The sequence below is a fragment of the Mytilus galloprovincialis genome, chromosome 8, assembly GCF_965363235.1.
Source record: "Mytilus galloprovincialis chromosome 8, xbMytGall1.hap1.1, whole genome shotgun sequence".
NCBI lineage: Eukaryota > Metazoa > Mollusca > Bivalvia > Mytilida > Mytilidae > Mytilus > Mytilus galloprovincialis.
Genome location: NC_134845.1, coordinates 57344128 through 57354049, shown reverse-complemented (window position 1 = coordinate 57354049; position 9922 = coordinate 57344128). Strand labels below are relative to the sequence as shown.

Here is a 9922-nt window from a genome sequence, read left to right as displayed (position 1 = left end):
GGCGAACAGACAAAGCACAGAACACAAAACACTGTGTTTCAATTTCAGTTATCGTGAAAAATATTCGTATTTTTGTGTTTTTAAATTCATAAGGAAAAAGTTTGTTATTTTAAAGAGTCACCAAGCGCATATCAAATCTCTACATTAATTTAAACACAGAAATTAACGATCATATATAAATAAAGACATTCTTAAACGTCAAGTATGTAAACGTTATGCTGTATGCTAGTTTATCATTTAAGGATCATACTAAATTAACAACTTCAGTTTCTGATTGAAGAACAAATTAGAATGTTAATTATTAAAAACAAGAAGATATTTTTAGGTCGGCATATATAAAGAAATTATTAAATTGTAGAGCTAATTATTCATAAACAGATAAACCAGAATCTTATAAAATATACTGAAAGGTAGCAATAACTACTTAAGCCACCAACACCTAATTGATCTTTAAACAAAACATAGAAATACACAGAACGTTCAACGTACATATGAACAGAAGATGTGGTATGACTGCCAATGAGACAACTCTTAACAATAGACCAAAATGACACAAAAATTAGTAATTATAGGTCACAATACAGCCTTTTCATATTTAAACTACACGTCGTAAACCTGTAACACACAAAAGAATAGACGCACAATGCAAGCTTAAAACAGGATAACCACAAACTAGAACGAACAAATTTAAAAAAAGCAATTATTTGGCACATGGATTATAATCAAGTATGTTGAACATTGCTTACTTCTTGTACACTTTTTATCGGCAACTTTCAATATGTTATATTATATTATATACGCAAGGAAAAAGATATATTTAAACAATACATCTAGTTTTCAATTTCCTTTTAACAGGAAATCTTCACTTCCACTTAAAACTAAAAATAAATATACTTCTATTCATATTCGCCCAAGACGATAACAAAGAAAGCATTTTTGCTTTTATAAAGTACATTTAAAAAAAAAAAACATTTTTCATGTACATTTTCACACGCTTTATCGATTGATTTTTGTTTGCTTTAGATAAGTGGCAAACATTTCAAAAATATTCGGAACGAGAAAAATTAAATATCAGAAACAATATGTAGGTCTGGATCAACTGGGATGAAAGACAATGGATAATGACTGTCAGTAAAAAAGGAGGGTAATTGTGATAAGGAAAGTGATTTAGCCTTGCAAAAAGCTTCCAATGGACCACAACAAGTTATCATACGGGTTATTTAACGTTTAGAGACCAACGCATTCCCTCATAATAAAGAATTAAAGTCAAATTCCCTATTCTAATCGTCTTTGCCAGGCTGTTTACTATCGATCGGAAGAAGCCAATAATGCCTATACTGTCTTTTTGTATGTACGCATATCAAATGTTATACATCTTCCATGAAAAGACGCATCAGATCGTTTTAAAAAAGGTAAATAAAGAATGAGACCAAAATAAGTCAATCTTTAAAATACTTAAGTGTATGAACGTCATCCGAAGTTACGAAATATTTTATTATCTAACGTATTATTACCCCCTCCCCCACTAAAATATATTGCGTAATGTCCACCTTTGTCCTTACAAGGTATATTGACTGACGGATGAATGGACAGACGTAAAGACAAAATTTATCCTACATATATTTCACTTGAGGAAAGTAGTGCCCGATGAATCAAGTTCTAATCTAGAGATTTTGGCGAGCTTGTCATCATTTCCTTGGTTAAAAGTTGATGTTGATAGACTTTAAACGACTAAAAGTATTAGCAGAAGAAAAGAAATACTGCACCAATATCGAGCTCCAAATTTTCAAAATAGGAAAGTCTCAAACTTACAAGTTAAACCAAATTCATGACTAAACACAAATCCATGAGATAAAGAATAGACCAGAAACACTGTTTTAATCGTGATACGAGACATTTGCATAACCGCAATACAGTTGTAGTGGATTGCAATAACGAAAAGCTATATTTACAAATATCGGGGATATTTTCATTATGTTGAAATGTGTTACAAAAGAAATTGCGTCATAGTTAATTTTAGGTCTGTTGCGATTGCATCTACTTTCGTATGTAAAATACTGTGAATTCAGTTGTATTTGTTAGGTTTATATCGTTTTTACATAAACCAAAGCAGGACGATATCATTTCTTCTTAACATACGAAACTAACTTTACTTTACACCACATGAGATAAGTATTTTTATTTTCCTATCTCATGCTCCTGAATCATCGTCGTAAGTGTTTCGTACTTTTGTTCTAACTTCCATTTATGACCATACTCAAAATTGCTAAATGTTTCCCTTTTATGTGACAACATAACATAAATCTCCTTATAACCAATTGTATTTGCTTATTGAAAATTAAGCGGAATAAAATAATTTCAGACAGCAGAGAAGTTAATTCTGTTTTAATTGGTAATTACTAACCGACTTCAATAATAGAGTGAGCTATTAATACTCTAAATGTATGATGTCTCTAGTCTGGTCAAAGGGTAGGAGTGCCTTATTTCATTAAAAGGTAAATTGTTGAAACTAGATAACATGTTTTCACGTGCAGACAAAATTCTCTTATAACCAATCGAGATTGGATTTCATCTTTCTTATTGATCAATGATCTTGCGGATCAGCATGCGTTCACGTGTAAGTGCAATGTGGTAACTGCCTTTTACCATAAGCATTTGATGTGTTAACTTGTGATTCTTATTGAACAATTTTTTTCAAAATTTTATGGATAATTTTGGACTGAAGTGATTTCATTTTAGCTATTTCAGGTAAAATCGAACTATGCTTTCATTTTTTAAGCTATTCTATGCTTACATTTTGAACACACGTAGAGTTAATTGTTTTCAACAATTCTTCCATTCGGATAGAACACAGTTTGTAATACATGTTTTTAATGTATTATTTTAATTATCTTTTTTAGTATAATTCATATACCTGATATAGTTTGGGTTTCGATGAAAGTAATTGATAATTTTTATGCCGATACTTATGCACTGTAAGATCGTGTGATGTTTTCTATATACTAGATGTATTGATAAAAAAAACATTAGACAAGACATATACATGTATATATACTGATGAAAGTTTAAAGTTAATACTCTTCATTTAATACATGATATAAACAAAAAATCTTTTCTGTTTAATGATTGATTATAAAAGAAGAGAAACTATGATAATTTAATTATCGCATATTATTCCTTAACATGCGTTATGATTGTGGTGCTTGAGTAAGATCAAGTTTTTTTTTAATAGGAATTTAATTTTATCCATTATTTTATATTCTTATTTTGTTTATTTTATGCTTTAACTATGGACAAAGAGCGCTAAGTATGGCATTCATCTACGAAAGAACTTTCCCCATTGAAGGAAATGTGCTATAATGCGTGATATCAACAACTAACATATACTTTCATTTGTCAGCGGTAAGTCATAGTTCCGATAATACCAACATACGACTATTGATGGGTTGCTGCTTCACTGACATTAATGACACATACCTAATTCCGAGATTAGAATTTTGATCCAGAAGTGCGAGTCGTATTAAGATGACTAACCAAAGCCTTATTTGACTGTTTTATAAATACAAATTTACAAAATACGACTTCGATCAGCATTTTGATACACAACTGGAACCCAGTTACAATGAAAGCTCAAAGCACCTATTGTTATTCAACCATATCTTTAAAGTTGACTATGTCGTTAATTGTCAAGGACTCTCGTAACTTAAATACAGCACTAAGTTTTAGAGGAGGAAAATAAAACAAACAAAGACTTATGCCGCAGTTCATGGATGGAATGGTCCTAATAGTATCCGTGATTCAAGGATTGAAGTCAAATGCGTTTATGGAATTCTTTAGATTAAGAGAATAAATTTAGTATCAAATCCATTGTATGTTGGATGTGTACGGATTTTGATTTCTTAGTCTTAGAGGCATGATTTTTTTTTTTTTTTTTTTATATTAGTTGTTAATGGCTTTGAACTAGCTGTCAGATAACTGCGAGTACTCTCAGATCTGTTCATTGTGATTTTTGTGTCGGGATGTATAAGTACCCGGCCACGTCCACTTATGTTGTACTGTTATACCACTGTACCAGGTTAGGGGGAGGGTTGGGATCCCGCTAACATGTTTAACCCCGCCACATTATTTATGTATGTGCCTGTCCCAAGTCAGGAGCCTGTAATTCAGGGGTTGTCGTTTGTTTGTGTGTTGCATATTTGTTTTTCGTTCATTTACATAAATAAGGCCGTTAGTTTTCTCGCTTGAATTGTTTTACATCGTCTTATCGGGGCCTTTTATAGCTGACTATATGCGGTATATACTTTGCTCATTGTTGAAGGCCGTACGGTGACCTATAATTGTTAATGCTTGTGTCATTTTGGTCTTTTGTGGATAGTTGTCTCATTGGCAATCATACCACATCTTCTTTTTTATATTTATACTTCAGCTGTTGCGGGTCGGTATTACCTGACAAAACATTTATGATCTTTATTTCATACAATATCAACTGTCTTGTTTTGTGTCAGCATTGCCTGCCAAAAAGTTTTATGATCATTATTTCATATAATTACAAACTGTCTTGTTTTGGGTCAGCATTGCCTGCCAAAACATTTTATGATTTTTTCTTATATTTATAACTGTCTTGTTTTTGGTCAGCATTGCCTGCCAAAACATTTTCCGATTTTTATTTCTTATAATTACAACTGTCTTGTTTTGGGTCAACATTGTATGCCAAAACGTGTTATGATCTTTATTTCATATAATTACAACTGTCTTGTTTTGGGTCAGCATTGCCTGCCAAACGTTTTATGATCTCTATTTCATATTATTACAACTGTCTTGTTTTGGCCAAGCATTGCCTGCAAAACAGTTATCTTTATTTCACATAATTTCAACCGTATCTTGTTTTGGGTCAGTATTGCCTGCTAAAATGTTTATGATCTTTATTTCATACGATTTGTGTCTTTATTGCCGCCATCCTGCCGATGCTGTCTTTACACATTGTTCAGACTGTCAATGCGATCATTCGATAGGCTACCTTTAAATTATTTTTAAATTTCATGGCCTGTTTGTATACATGAATTGTTCGTAAATCATGTTATGGTTTTAAATGTTGCCTATCTAATTCTTATTAATTATTCAAATTATATATATATATATAAAAAGACTTGATGGTTTATTCCAATGTTTTACTAAATGCTATGGTCATTAGAAGTAAATCCATCACAAATCAAAGTTTTTTTTCTTTGGGTTAAATGTTTAAAGTATGTCACAAAAGCTATAAATGTTTTCTCTGTTAAAACTTACATCTTTTAACTTTCATCGCAATAAAGGTACAAAATAATTATATGAAACAATATTATATTGTTCATTTTACAACTTTATTTACTACTATACAATATAAACATTTTAAATGTATTGCATTGGAATAACAGTATGTTAAAATAAGTTCTGCAGCATGCCAGGAAGAAATCAATTTATTTCATGTAAGTTTTAAGTAAGTTTGGTGTATTCCCCCTTTTTTATAGTGGTATTATCGATATGAATTATTACTATTAATAGGCACTCTGTCCGCTAAAGTAACGTCGTAATTTTGCGATCTGCCGTCATACAATATTTCGTTTTGTATTGCCACTTGTTATCGTAATTGCAAATAGAATTATTGGGTTGAGTTAGAAATAAATTAGATGCAAAAGTAAATGAATATTTAAATAATTTTTACATGGTTTTATATTTATTGATACACAATAAATGAAATTTGCGTCCTGTCAAACAAAACGGCAATTTTTAGACGACGTTACATTTTTCGTTTATTTTATCGGAATAGACTTTATTTTATTAAGCTGGCGCGCCATCTATAAACAACGGATATTTATAGCAGAAGACTCATTGTGATGGAAAATTTTCAGAGATTGTACTGTCTGATGCTCCTATCGTTCAGTAGGTAATTACATTAGCCCTGTACGTTTAAAATGTAAAATGTTATCTTTCTCTTGAAAACGTACGTAAATAAATTGGAGCTTTTCAGAGAACATACTTGAGAACTTCGTTGAAATGATCCCAAATTTTTAGCTTGATCTGGCTTTCTAATGCACAGCGCGAACCAGGCAAACTATAGATGTTGATGCTTTTTATGGAATTAGTCTACAACGTCACGTTGTGCTTTGTAACGTTTCCTCATTTGACGATTTGTGTAATTCCGTGAAAATGAAAGATATTTGTGTTGGCCAAAAAATGTAAACAATCATCGCAAAAAGTATGGCAGCCCGGCACCGAAGAAGCCGTGTATGTTTGATATGTATTACTTTGAATTGTTAAAAGTAATAAAGAAATATCTACGCCAAATTAAAACAGCATACTCTATGAGTCTATGTAATATCTGATTGAAACGGAGACGGCCGAGTTATTTGTCAGACTGTCTATTTAGGGTCTGTCTATTTATATCCCGAGAAACTATAGTCTATTTCTTATTTAACTTTCACTTTACGAGTCTTTATCGGGGATGTGTGTTATTTTTACGAGAATCGCCAAAGAGTTGAGACAGTGAATGTTGGACCTCATACTACAACAAACTACAGTTAAATATGCCACCTTCAATTTTTTGCTATATAATAAGGGGCGGATCCAGCCATTTTAAAAAGGGGGGTTCCGAACCCAGAGTAAAAAAAAAGATACACTAATGATTTGTCAATAAGCCAGTAATTAATGGTCGTATGATTATTAGACATGAAAAGCAACCCAACAAATATATATAGCTCTTAGCAAGTGAAAACAAAGGCCAAGTTTTAATATGTTATAACAAGAAAAAGTGGGCTTTTAGATTTTAAATTTTTTATTACATATGCTATCAATCTAATCTTGAGAAAAAATTATTATAATTTCTGTTTAGATTTAATACCAGCTGCTGTACAAAACGCACAAGAATTAAGAAAATATGATGCTGCTATTTGATTAAGTTATACTATATGCTTAATATAATTATTTTTGTCAATACATGTATCAAATATTTACTATATTAAAAGCAAGTCCCCCAGTGCAGAAAACACAACATTTAAAGGTGTCAAATTTTTAATTATTCTGTCACATGTGTGATTTATGTCAGTGGTTAATTGGTGTTTAATGCAACTTTCAGCTTTATGTACTATTTCGTAGTAGTTGGTTTTTATTGGTTGAGTGAGAAAATAATGCTTGAAGAGAACCAAGATCCAAGATAGTAAAATTGACAGGCTAACTAAGTCAATTAAGATTATAGTCAAACTGAAAGGCTTTGAAATTCACAACCTTTGTGTTGACAGGATAGGGATAGAGAAGTTATTTACTTAAGACCATTTGGCTACTGAAACCAATTGCAATGAAACAGTTACACAACAATGTGTCATAGAAAAACATGCAGTCTTTATCCATAGCACAAGTTAAGTAAAACATTGCTGAGTTTCCGTTTTCTTACTTTAATTTCCGCAAACAAATGTTATAAAATGAATAGGTATACAATGCCCATTACCACAAAAACCAGATCATGTTCAAAATTGGGTGGCGTCACTTTTACCATTCATGACTTATGTTCTTTTTTAAATGAAGCAATTACTTAATCTGTTGCTTTAATTCTCTTCCTCTTGTTTGCTTCAACTAAATGTTATGAAATTTATACACAATGCTTATAATTACATAAGAGCCTTAATGAAATTAATCCTGCATCTGTATTTGGATATTGACTGCCTCTGGTGCATATTGTTACAGGCCGGGTATTTGCGGCCCAAAAACACATTCTCAATTCATTAAACCATGTTCATTTACAAGAACAGCCTAGTGTAGAAAAACCTCTGAAATCGCCTTCAATATATTTTTCTAAATCAACTTTAAATTAATTTGAACAATTGACTAAATTGAAGAAAGCGGGGGGGGGGGGGGGGGGTTTGTTTACAATGTATACTGATCCCCAATTTGAAAAAAAAACTATTCTCAATGCTCAGATTTTTTCTTTTTTTCCCCCATTTCCATTACAATAGAGTAGTGGTATATAGAATAAAAATAAAAATAATCTGATTAATCGTGTCAAAAAACTAAATAAATTTGTTTGTGCTTTGCACGTACAATATTTTTGACTAAGAAAAAAAAAACAAGAATTTATATGCCCCACTTACGATAGTAGAGGGGTATTATGTTTTCTGATCTGATCGTCCGTTTGATAGATTGTCTGTGTGTCCCTTTTCATGTTTAAGTTTTTGGTCAAGGTAGTTTTTGATGAAATTGAGGTCCAATCAATTTGAAATATATAGTTCAAATGTTCCCTATGATATGACCTTTCTAATTTTAATGCCATATTAGATGTTTGACCCCAATTTCACGGTCCACAGTCACTGAACATACATGTAGAAAATGATAGTGTGAGTGAGGTATCCATGTACTTATTGACACATTCTTGTTAGATTTGTATTGTTTAATTACTGGTGTATTATATCATTTAACCCATCATTGATTTTTTTCTTCTATTTTTATATGGTTATTTTTGTGACCTGCATGTATATGAGAACACACACAATCATGCACATAAAAAAAAACTCATATACATTTTTGAAAGTCATTTGATATATATGAATTATTTCAATTGAGTATTTTTTTTTTATTTTTGAAGTAGAATGGAGAATTATCCTTGCCTAGTTGACCAGGCTCTACTGATATGATAGATATGCCGATGTCTAACTTGGAGATCTTGATTAGGTTGGGAAATGTATCAGGTAGGTGGTTATTCATACATATCATGAAACAAATATGTCATCGAGAATACATTGAAATTAGTCATACATGTATGCTGTTGAGACAGTAACCAAACAACATGTTCATATAATCAAAATTAAAAACAATTTGATAGTAATATTTTAAAAAATTACTTTAAATGGCCTTAACAATTACTAAGTAGATGTATTCATGTATGTTGTAGAATTATACTGAAAGTATTTACTAGTTCATTTGACTGGCAAAAAAAATGATCAATATTTCAGGTTTAACAGACTAGACAAATTGCAAGATAGCAATTATGGAAGAGTCACAGTTGAATAAAATCTATGAAAACAGCTAACAGCTACTCATAACATTTTTTTAATCCTTTTGATATTTGTTGTCTTGATTTTAAACTACCAGTAAGCTTCATATATTTAAATATGGAAACTCCAACAGCACACACTAATTTCAACAATTTTTTTTTTTGGTATTTTGTGTTTTTTTTTCAGATCATGTAGATGTAAAAGTAGAAGAAACAGCAGTGAAAAAAGAAAGAGAGTCATCATTTTAATAAACATTTCGCTTGAGATTGAAATAAATCTATTTTTTTCATTATTATGTATTTCAAATATGAGCATTTGGATAAACTTTAATGAGACAGCAAGCCAGCAGCACAATCCCAATAGCTATTTGGAGGTCTACTCAAACTTCATGCAAACATGAAATTTGTGGTTTTTCAATATAAATTAAATTGAAAGTTAGCAACTCTTTGAGGCTTTGGTGCAACTTGCACGGTTTCAGAATTATAGCTTCAGACCTTGTTTATGAATGATTTATTTATTCCATATTTAAGATGAATATGTCAGTATACAAAGAAGGAGATGTGGTATAATTGCCAATATAACTGATTTTATATGTTTTGAAATATCTCCTACTCTTGTCTCGTTATGTCTTTCATCCCACTTCATATTGACTTCTCTCTGCGTAATTATATTGGTTTCGATGGTGACTGAGTGATATTACAATATGTAAGTCATTTTTCTTTAATTTCTTGTATGTTTTTATTAAATAGTATTCTTTTAAAGAGTCATTGCATTTAAAATGATATGCACTGCTCAGAAGTTTTCGTGGTATGAAATATTGTTATTTTCTGAACTTCATTTTTTGCTGATATTTGATGTTGGGCTACTGCCACAAACTTGTTCATGCTCTTTACTGTCCTGAA

The 9922-nt window shown here is 31.1% G+C and overlaps 1 long non-coding RNA gene across 2 annotated transcripts; it reads left to right on the top strand.

Annotated features, from left to right (window-relative positions):
• Positions 1-5791: 5791 nt before the first annotated feature.
• On the top strand, positions 5792-9312 carry LOC143042271 (uncharacterized). Of its 2 annotated transcripts, none has more exons than XR_012967926.1 (3): positions 5792-5923; positions 8612-8714; positions 9207-9312. It is a non-coding gene; the product is annotated as an uncharacterized LOC143042271 (long non-coding RNA). The 2 variants fall into 2 exon arrangements; XR_012967925.1 differs by having other exon boundaries at positions 5833-5919.
• The last annotated feature ends 610 nt before the right edge of the window (positions 9313-9922 follow it).